Source organism: Gouania willdenowi, unplaced genomic scaffold (assembly GCF_900634775.1).
Source record: "Gouania willdenowi unplaced genomic scaffold, fGouWil2.1 scaffold_232_arrow_ctg1, whole genome shotgun sequence".
NCBI classification, from domain to species: domain Eukaryota; kingdom Metazoa; phylum Chordata; class Actinopteri; order Blenniiformes; family Gobiesocidae; genus Gouania; species Gouania willdenowi.
In genome coordinates, this window is record NW_021144988.1 from 2,766 (window position 1) to 14,266 (window position 11,501).

Here is an 11,501-nt window from a genome sequence, read left to right on the forward strand (position 1 = left end):
AGCAAATATATATTTATATTTCTTCTTCTGTATGTGAGAAATTGAACTCATCGCTTTCTCCAAGGCTACAGGCTTCACACAAGGCTTCGTCATTCCCAAAGCTACAATGAAATAGACAGTTAACGACTACTTCCAGATTGTGAAAATGAAATAAAATTGTCCGCATCATACAGCTAGGCGGTAGTTGTAAGTTTGTCAAATATATAATACCTTTTTGCAGCAGATTACAGCCTTCCTTGTTGTAGACGTCTTTCACTAAATTGCCAAGGGTTGCAGACACTCGTTGGATTGCCATAGTGACTATAACGAAAATAAAAAAAGCACAACAAATACATAAGTAAAAACTAGCAATACATATTATTTAATAAAGTTTGCAGCAGCCAGGAACACTCAAACATGAGTTGTAGAGTAAACTCATGTCCTGATGTAATTTATGCAGATTTGTAGGAATTTACTTTGGGTTTCAACATTAAAACATGATGAAATGCACATATTTAAACAAGAACATTTTAAAAAATAGAATAAATATTAAAAACAGGTAATGTAGAACAACATAAATAAAGTGCATGGTGCCAAGTTTAGTAATTATGATTTGAAAGCTTACTTGAATATGATTTGAGTTTATTTGAACATGATTGTGTGTCCGTGGAGCAAATATCTCTGAGACAGATAGAGCTGAGTGTTAAACAATAACAATAACAGAGTACATATGGCAGTACAGTGCAGTATCGCTGACTGAGCCACGTCCTTTTATCTAATGGGCGTAGACTACGTCACTTCCTTCACTCGAAATCCTGACGTCAGAGCTGCTGGGATTTTTTTACTTGTATAATAATAATTGTTTTTATCATTTTTTTTTTTTTTTTTTTTTTTTGTAGTTTTAATTAACAATTGATATTGTTCGACCATATGACGATTGTTAAATATTTTAATAGTACACATTTTAATATGTTTTGTGGTGTTTTAATTGTTAATTAAAACTACAAAAAAGAAAAGAAAAAAACGGATAAAAACACTACACAACATTGACAATCAAAAACCAAACAGAAGATAAGATCAAGACCAAAATAAATCGTAATTCACTCAAAACATACATTTTTTTGCGTTTTTTACGTGTATCGGCATCGGCCGATGTGGGCTGCTGCGTTTACCAATGCCCATTATTTACAGAAAGCAGAAATATTTTTTACTTGTTATTGTTCTACATCACCTGTTTTTAATATTTGTTAAATATATTTTTTTTACTTGTCGTTCTACCTAACCTTTGTTAATTTCTAATGTTCTTTTTTTGAGAAAATTGAGACTTGTACCATTTGTTATCATCATTGTATAATTTTTATGATGTAAATTGAGGGAGCAAAAGTAGTATCGGCTCCAAATATTGGCTCAAGACTATCGGCAGTCCGTATCGGTCATTGGCTAAGGTCGATGGAAAAAAAATTGGTATTGGCACCATTGGCCCTAAAAAATCTTTATCGTTTCATCTTTAGTTAATAGTGTCAGGCTTTTCTTTGCTTTGCAAGGGTGTAAAATAAAAAAGAGATTTAGAGATATATCGTGATATTTCATCGAGTGATTATCATATCGTTCGGCAAAAAAAAAATGTCCAAATAAATTTTTTCAATTATGTTTTTTTTAACAAAAAAAAACATTTATTTGTGCTAACATGCATAGCATGTAAACGCCCAATCACTAGGTGTCAGTAAACCTCATTATATCAGAAGTAAAAAAAATAATAAAAAATAAAAAAATTATATTGGGACATCTCTACTTTCATAGATGTATATGGTTACTTTTTTTTTTTTTTAATTTGAGAACTTAACAGAATCATAATGTTTTTTTGAAGAATGTGATATGATAATTTGATAAACATACCACTTGATATTGGTACTTGAATTACAGTTAGTTACCATTTACTTGTTTTCGCAAGTTTCAAAACAATAAATAAAAAAATAAATTGGATTCCATACCATTTTGTTCTTGAAAAGGTGAAATTTGTTATTATTGATATCGCGATTTATCGTTATGTTTTGTCATGTCTAGTATGGGGATATATCAGGATATGAGTTTTTTTTTAAAAATAAATTGAAAGAAATACAATGAATTATTATTTTCATATATTGTATCGTGACGTTTAAATGGTGAATCTTTTTTATCGTCAGATGCACGCCCCTATTTGTAGGTATTTGACTCCACCATCCAAAAAACAGTGCGTTTCTTCAGATAAATACCCTCATCCACAGAAAGACACATAAAAGGTCATTTTGTCCACTTTGGTGGTTGAAGTTGTGAAAGTTGTTTTAAAATGTTTCCTGCTGTGCAACACATACGGTATTTGTTCTTCCTCAACATGTTTCTCTTTCCAAAGCGTCTAAACTTATCAATGCAGCTGTGAAACTAAAAAAAAAAGGGGCTTTTCTGTTTTTGGTTTGCATGTTTATTCCTGTTTGAATATTATTTTTTAAATTCCATTCATGTTTAACTGTAGGAATAGATCAACAATATCCGGGCTGGTTCCCTTTCCTGCCATGGCAACCACATCAAAGCCAGCTCCAAACTGGTGGCTTTTAATGCTGAGCAGACAAATAAGCTTTTAAAAGTGTCTTACACTGATTTTGACCCACAGCAATATAATTTAATTTATTATCAAACTTGGTTCATTCAGATAACATCATATTTAATATCAGAGACAAAGATAAATTAATAAGATAAATTATATAAAATAATTACTTTTGTAGAATTTTTACTGTTAGTTTTTATATTTAAAACTAGATCAAATAAAGTAAGAACAACTTGAATATATATTTAATTAAATAGCCAAAAACTATTATTATTTATATACTATTTCTCATTTTTGACACATGCAGACTACTGACGCTTTTTACTCAAGTGTTGCATTAGTCTGTATGATAAACATGAATCATTTATCAGAAATAAAGGGTAATATGTTATCATTAAAGGGGGAAAGAAATATTAGCCTCAACATTAGGGCTGAACGATTTTGGAAAATAATCTAATTGGGATTTTTTTCCCTCAATATTGTGATTTAATATGAGATTATTCTTTCAAAGGCCTCTTGTCATGTATTTTTCAATGAACACAAGCAATAAATTAATCTGTTTCATAATAAACTATTTCAGATTTATTTAAACTTAAAATAAATATTAAATATACATTTTAAACAGATTACGACAATAAAGCAAACAAATCTGTGGCTTTACCTCTTCAACACATCTAACTAACTTCACGTGTCATGAAACATGTAAACAGACTGTACTTCTTAAACACTCTGAACTTAACAGGACAAGAAAAAATTATTCAGCCTTTGCCATTAGAAAATCGCGTTTTATGATATCACGATAATATCGCAAATGCAATGAATCGTTCAGCCCTACTAAACATGCATTTTGTTTTAAACCAGATGTGAAAAATTGTATTGTGTGTAGGTGGAGGCGTGTTGGGTCTGACATCAGTCCGACCCAGTTCAGACGGACAATGGTCGCTCACCCAGGTTTCCTGTCATTCTGGTAACTTTTTAAAATTCTTAGAGAACTCTGTAAAGAAAGAATATTAACACTAGAAAGTCCTGGTAAATCTCTTTGTTTTCCTCCTGTTTGTCAGATTTAGTGACTGATATGGACTTTTCCCCTTTTGATGAACGTCTCCTAGCAACATGCTCTGCAGATGAAACACTGAGTCGCTTCCCTCAAGATTTGTTCATTTATTGATTTTTATCCTACACTTTTCTTTGAAAACACAACCAAGTGTTTGCATTTAGATTTTTCAACGGCTTCTTGTGGGAATTTTGTGTCCTGACTGGCAGGAATGTGCTGATTTTAGATTTCAGCTCAGCAGTTTGGTTTCATCATTGAGCTTATGTAAACTTCACATCCCACCATCTACAAAGTCTTTATATTTTCTCTTCACACTACCATAGGGTATTGTTTTATTAAAACAGTGGTTCCCAGCCTTTTTTGGGTCGTGACCTCATTTTGATATGAGTCTCTGGTGACCCGAAAGACTTTTTTTTCTTTCTAGAATTCGTTTTCCATCATGTTTGTTGCAAATACAGAGCAGTCAGGATTGGTGACATGTTTTGCCAGCTCAGATTTAGATTTTTTAAAACTGCATTTAATTTTAATAATAAAAATAATAATAATAATAATATTTATAATGCCCCGCAATTCTGAAATAGGACAAAGTGGGTCTGAAAATGGATGGATGCATGGATAGATTCATATTTATTGATAGAATACAGTTGTTTAAGATTGTTTTGTTTTATATTCAAAAACAATAATAATTAATTAATGTTCAAAATTTGTGTTTTAATCAGTAATTTTTTTATTTTTATCAATTACTAGACATTTCAGGTGACCCCATTTAAAATCCAGGGTCCTGACCCCAATGTTGTAAAGCACTGATGTAAAAAAAATACAATAATGTGGCTTCAACATTTAAAAACAGATTGAATACAATCTGTTAATGCCTTTATAATAATTACACTTTAAGAACACCACTTTTCTCCTTTTTTGTGTGTATTCAGGTGAAGCTGTGGTGTTTATGTGATCCTGACCAGCAGCAGTCCAGACCTCACCCTGCATCCAGGACTTGGCAGGCTGGAGCTGCTGCTCTTCCATCCCACCTCCTCAGGCGTGTTGGCTGTAGGCACCACCAGATCTCCTCTGATATGGGACGTGAGCTCCCAGGATGCACCGCTGTAACAATCGGAGTCTGTGTTAGTGTCTTATGTTGAACTTGTCTCAGCTTGTCTGTTAAGTTTTCATTTCAGACTGTCCTGTTGTTGGTCGTAGGCTGCTTTTAGTTTGTTGGAGACTGTCTGACACTGTTTTACAGCCCTGTGGCTCTGTCTAAATGCTGGAGCAGCACAGGTAACCCTTATGTTTGCAGTCCTGGTCCTAGTCTCCCTAGACGGAGACCCCCCTCACACTTCTTCCCCCTACCATGAGCCCACCCTGGCTGCTGCTGATCCAGCACCCCATGCTCTCATTAGCATTAATAAGGTGTTATGAAGGCTGTCATTAAGTGTCGTTCACTAAATTATGACACCTTTGGAGTAGGGCTGCTCAATTATTTGAAATTCGATTACAATTTTGATTATTACACCCAACAATTACAAAAATAACATAATCGAAAAAAACAATTATTAAAAAAAAAAAACTCTCTCGATGGTCCATCCATTTTCTGACCCACTTTTTTCAGGGTCACGGGGTCAATAATTATAATTGTAATTGATAATTAATTACAGTTATGGTGTAAATATCATTAATTGTAATTGAAAAATAATATGTTGCTGTTGTAATCATAATTGAATTGGAATTGATTTCAGAAAATTTACTTTCTAATTGTAATTCTATAAAAAATGTCAGTTATAATTTAATTAAACACAAAACTGGGGAATAATGTTACAGATCCATGTCTTACACATACTGTATGTAGTTAATAATTATCCAAATATGTTTAATATTAGGTTTTCCCGCTACCTGTGAGTGAGTCTTCACACCATACAGGTGGTAATGGTTAGAAGGGTTAGGATATACAGTAATAACATTAAGAGTTTATAGTTAAATTCCAACTCTTGTCCTAAGTTTACATAAGATATTCTAATCAATGAACTAAAATGTAAATGTAATGATGCTAAAACAACACCATACAGACACATACAAAATAACAGGCCTGTAAATTTACCACTTTGTGATTCATTGTAATTGAACTTTACTAATTGAGAATCATAATTGACTTTCAGGGGATACAAAAACAATCTTAATTTAATTGTAACTGTAAAAAATGCTGGTCACTGAATCATAATTGAGTTATGATTAGCGATGTAACGATTCACTCAACTCCCGATACGGTTTGATTTACGATTCTGGGTTCACGATACGATTTTCTCACGATTTATTTTACAAAATGGGAATGTTGACAAATGACAGAAAAATATTCCTTCATTTTTTTGGGGAAAATACTGTACTATTTTCCTTTTATTTTTCATTGTCAAAAGAATCCCTTGATAAACTATTCAAAATGATGCAATTTAAATAAAAATAAATCTTGAATGAAAAAAATAAAGGAATAATACAAATGAAGAAGAAACCTATTAATTTAAATTCTGGTTCTATAATAAACAATTCAAAACTGCGTAATAGTTCTTTTTCTTTTTAAAAGTGCAACTGAAAATGTATTTTGTGCCTTAACAATTGGACTTTAAAAAAACAAAACAAAAAAAAAAACAGTCATTTTACTGTATTTACGTCAGATATTTGCTTAGACCAGCAGAGGGCGCTGGTAACCCAGTGGTCGGTTGGCATGCAGTTATTCCACCAGTGAAGAAGAGAAGCTATGCTAGCAGACAGAGTTAATAGAAAAACATGACTTTTACAGATATTCACGTAATATTACAGATATTCTTTCGGTGCTAAAGGAGTAAAGAATCATTTATGAGCATGTTTAACAGTAAATGGCAGCCAGAAAGAAAATAGTAGCAGATTCCGCCCGTCACGTCCGCTTCTGGAAGGATTAATATATAGCGCCCTCTGCTGGTTAAAAAAAGTACTGCGATTCAATTTTCAGAGCATCGATGTAAACCGTGGTGGCTATGAATCGATTTTTAACTGCCTTACGATTAATCGTTACATCTCTAGTTATGATTGAACATGGATAATCTGAAGTGTAAATTGGTCATTTTAAAATGTAATGGCCACAATTATCTGTGACATGTGTAGTTACAGAATGTGTCCACTAGATGTTGCTAGTGAGTTCATATTTAGTGAAGAAAGGATCTTACCAACCTCTTGTGTCCTTTTACTATTTAAAAGGAGTAAAACAACAACTCATAACAGGGTTGAGATCATATTAGCTTTGAATCAGGAATTGATGATAACCTGAGTTTGAAAAGAAAACACTTTGAAAGCCTGAGAACAAATATGATCTTTTTATAAAGTGAGTCTTGATAGAACACATTTTACTGTTGGCCTGACAAACAATAACAGATATTCTTCTTTAGCTCCTCCCTCCGTGTATAGACACAACAATACAAAAATACACAAATATTGTAAAAGATCTGACAACCTTTTGGTTTTAAAGACGACACTTTGTTGAGTCATGGTAATTAAGGCATAAACAGAGGTGAAAGTAATGGATTACAAGTACTCGCGTTACTGTAAATGAGTTACATTTATGGGTACGTTTACTTTTATGAGTATATTTATAAATCAGTAATTCCTTACATTTCTTCACCAACCGTTACCGAGTAAATTATGATTTTTTTTGTTTTAAAATGATCAACGCATATAGTGAAACTACAAAAAATGAAATGAACAGGCAACAATTAAATCGACCAACCAGATTAAACGTAATGTATGTCGTCAAAACAGTGTTGAATATTTGTTATTTTCACACTTTTATTGCTTATAAATGTAGTTATACATAGAGCCTGAGAATAGTTTTTACTTTGAATAGAATTCATTCATAGGTGTTATTTTGTTTTAAAAAATAATTGTACATTGTGACAAAGCTTTTATTTTATATAGATGCCTTTGTTCTAATTGTGCAAGATTTAGTCTTTTCTTTTTTATGTTTATACATGTGATGTTTACTGTATGCAAGTGGAATGAATTGACCTACTTTTTATTTGTATTTCAGTACTTCATGTATGACTTACTTGAATACAATTTTAATCAAGTAACAGTACTTCTACTTGAATAGCCTATGTAACCCAATATATCGATGATAAAAGTTATTACAGTGTAATATCAAGTTGGACTAGTTATCAGCAAACCCAGATTGGCTAGGAGCTCTATGGATGAGCAGCAATAATGAGTCAAACAAGGAATAACTGTTGAGTAGCAACTCATGTATTATTACAATGATTCAGATACCAAAACTAAAATAAGTGTGCACACTAAACAAACATAAGAATTGTCCATTGGACCTTAAAAAATGAAGATAGTTGCAGGTGCAGCTGTTCTTAAAGTTTCTTTGAAGGGTGATGTGTATATACTGTATGTGTGAGTGTGTACATGTAGGTGTCTTCTCTTCCAGGTTCCTACTCACCATCAGTTTTCAACCAGGATCTCTTCCTGGTCCTTGGACTTTCTCGTCCACTCAAAAAACCTGACCTAAAAATAAGGTCATATCTATTAAAATCAACTCTGATGCATCATTAAAGTGTAAATGTCAAAAATGCATCAGACTCCACACATAAATCTACAATTATATAACATAATAAATCTTCAGGTTTTGTTGTACAACATTCAATTACTCAAATCTAACTGCTTATGTGAACAGCATTCCAGTAATAATTATGGTAAGTAACCATTTACATTCAAAATATCATAACCATATCAAAATCAGAATAACATAATATCACAACCATATCAAAATCAGAATAACATATATACATAAAACAGTATAAAAATGTAGTTCAGAGGTAATAAAGTAGTATACTTAATTTCTCCCACACTATAGGCCTACTAGTGTGAGAGGAACCACACCACACCACACTCACCCTTTAACATACTTAAACTCACAGTTTAGTAAAATAAAGTCATTCAACACTTTGCATTTATAAAATATAATTTCACTCTAAAATACTTTTTATAACTTTAACACTTTTTAATATATATATATATATATATATATATATATATATATATATATATATATATATATATCAGCATACAATAATAAACTCAGTATATACATGTGTAAAACACTGCATCATTATTTATCTCAGTTCATCCTAAAGACTTTTATAGAGCTACTACTTCCTTTTAGCAACAGAACAACAGAAAAATAGCACCAGAGCAGCCACAGAGCCATGTTTCTCACCGTTAATCTGTCTTTATAACACGTTGTCATAACGACTGCTGCAGGGAAGGCACGTGGCTTTAGCCTGTGAGATACAGAGCTAGCATGGCCGTTAATGCTAAGTATCAGCTAGCTCTCTTTAATGCTAAGTATCAGCTAGCTCTCTTTAATGCTAAGTATCAGCTAGCTCTCTTTAATGCTAAGTATCAGCTAGCTCTCTTTAATGCTAAGTATCAGCTAGCTCTCTTTAATGCTAAGTATCAGCTAGCTCTCTTTAATGCTAAGTATCAGCTAGCTCTCTGTAATGCTAAGTATCAGCTAGCTCTCTTTACTGCTAAGTATCAGCTAGCTCTCTTTAATGCTAAGTATCAGCTAGCTCTCTTTAATTTTAAGTATCAGCTAGCTCTCTTTAATGCTAAGTATCAGCTAGCTTCCAGTAGGTAAATGCACTGACTCTCTCTCCGTTTAACTCACGTATTTTCTCCTCTTCGCTGCGTAGCTGCTAAACTCTGGCGTCCGAGGATGGAAAAGACCAGGAGAACAACACGCATGCGCATCACTTCTGAGCTGACAGGCTGGACGTGACCTGCGTAGCCTCTGATTGGCTGTTGAAGAGTCTGTATCCTCCGCGTGGGGTCATGTGAACTGAGTGATGCATTCAAGTGCAATAGGACACTTTAATGTAGTTTTATGGCTCCTCAGACGGTGTAAATCTAAAGTTTAATTACAGGTAAGTGCATTTCACCCAAACAGCTCTTCATATGTTCAGACGTACACTTCACCATGTAAACATAGAGCTGATTTATAGATCACATGTAAACATAGAGCTGATTTATAGAGCACATGTAAACATAGAGCTGATTTATAGAGCACATGTAAACATAGAGCTGATTTATAGAGCACATGTAAACATAGAGCTGATTTATAGAGCACATGTAAACATAGATCTGATTTATAGAGCACATGTAAACATAGAGCTGATTTATAGAGCACTGTCTGCTGTTTCATAGTGATGACACATGATTAAAGAAATCACATGTGCCAGTTCAAAAAAAGGAATTTGTTCATTAGATCAAGAAGCAGGATCAGATCAAAGATAACTGCCATAATTCAGATTAAAAAATATGAATGAATAATAATAATATTAAAATGTTTAGAACAGTGATTCTCAACTGGTGGGTCGGGACCCAAAAGTGGCTCATGGAAAGCTGGCCAAAAAAAGCCAACAAAAAATGTAATGTCTGTCATGTGTGACTTGTCTTTTATTTTGAAAGAAACTTTTCTTTTGACAGACATGCAGTGAAAAGCATGTTGCACGGCAAAATATATAGATTTATGTTTTTCTAAAAATTATATATGCGTGTTTTCAACAGCTATCTTTGAAAAAAACTACATTTGGTTGGTTAAATTAAAAAAAAAATTAAAAAAAGTAGGTCACGATTTGAGACGAGTTGAGAACCCCTGGTTTAGAATAAGGCCAGAGTCAGTGCTTTAGTCCCTCACTTTGACTTGAAAAACAATATACAGTATATTTATATATATTTTTATTTATTGTTTTGCTTTAGCCTTATTATTTGACACCATGGAGATAACATCTCATGAGGATATATGCACTTTAAGGCCTATGTGTTATAAAATCACTGCTTTAAAATAACACCAGTAAATAAGTGTCAATACATTCTGAAGCAAAGCAAAAATCCAGATGTTGCTAATATGAGCCAAGGAGAAGCTTTGTAAAGGAATGTGAAGCATTGGATAGAGAGTCAGTGTGAGTAAAACTGAGCAAAGAGAAGACATGGCTAAGCCATAAATTAGCATGTTAACTAGCATTAGCTTCTTAGTCCGTTACGTGCATTGAGTACATGCTAAGATATGCAGTCTTTGAACTTCTTCCTTCTGTAATATTAATAAACAACAGTGTTTTTTGTATTTGTGCACATTCAGCAGATAAAATAGTGCTCCAAGTAGGTCATGGGCTACGGTAGCTACTGTATCCATGCACCATATTTTTCTGTAGCTTTAGGGTGTTCTGAACATGAAATCACATGTTAACATTCCATGTGTTGAGATGAACTGTTGTTTTGTCATATTTGGTCATATTTTGTGATATATTACTTACATTTAAATGTATTTTAACTTTGTGAGGTAACGTAGTAGAAACTTTGTATTAGTGTCAAATGATACAGTTTCTGGTAATTATATAGAAATCAAACCTGAGATATGGACTTAACAGAAAAAGAAGATTAAGAATATTTTTTTATGTTTGGCAGTGTCGACTGTGAATATTATATAGAATATTATCATAAATAGCTCATTAACATGTAATAAAAAAATTCAAATCATTCCACTGAGCCCAGTTTTAATTTGGTTCCCCATTTGTGTGTTTTGTTAGTTCACAGATACGTATGACAAAAATATTACACGTGAAAATGGATTAGGAATTGTATTGATTCCAAATCTGCTTGAAGGGACGTCTAACAAGTTCATCCCAACTCATGTAAACATTTGATTTCATGTTCAGACCCTAAAGCGCTGGTTCTCAAACTATTTTGGCTCAAGTTCTCCCATTGTCCAACGACAACATTTAGCTTAGAAAGCTATTTAAAAACAACTATAGAGCACAATGATGGAATAAATGAGTGTTAACACACATTTTAAAGAATCTCACTTTGTAA

The 11,501-nt window shown here is 32.8% G+C and overlaps 1 long non-coding RNA gene across 1 annotated transcript; it reads right to left on the reverse strand.

Moving 5' to 3' along the window:
• Positions 1 to 226: 226 nt before the first annotated feature.
• On the reverse strand, positions 227 to 9,005 carry LOC114459018 (uncharacterized). The gene is made up of 4 exons (XR_003673188.1): positions 8,848 to 9,005; positions 8,071 to 8,135; positions 4,595 to 4,715; positions 227 to 300 (listed from the first exon to the last, which is right to left on the reverse strand). It is a non-coding gene; the product is annotated as an uncharacterized LOC114459018 (long non-coding RNA).
• Positions 9,006 to 11,501: the final 2,496 nt, after the last annotated feature.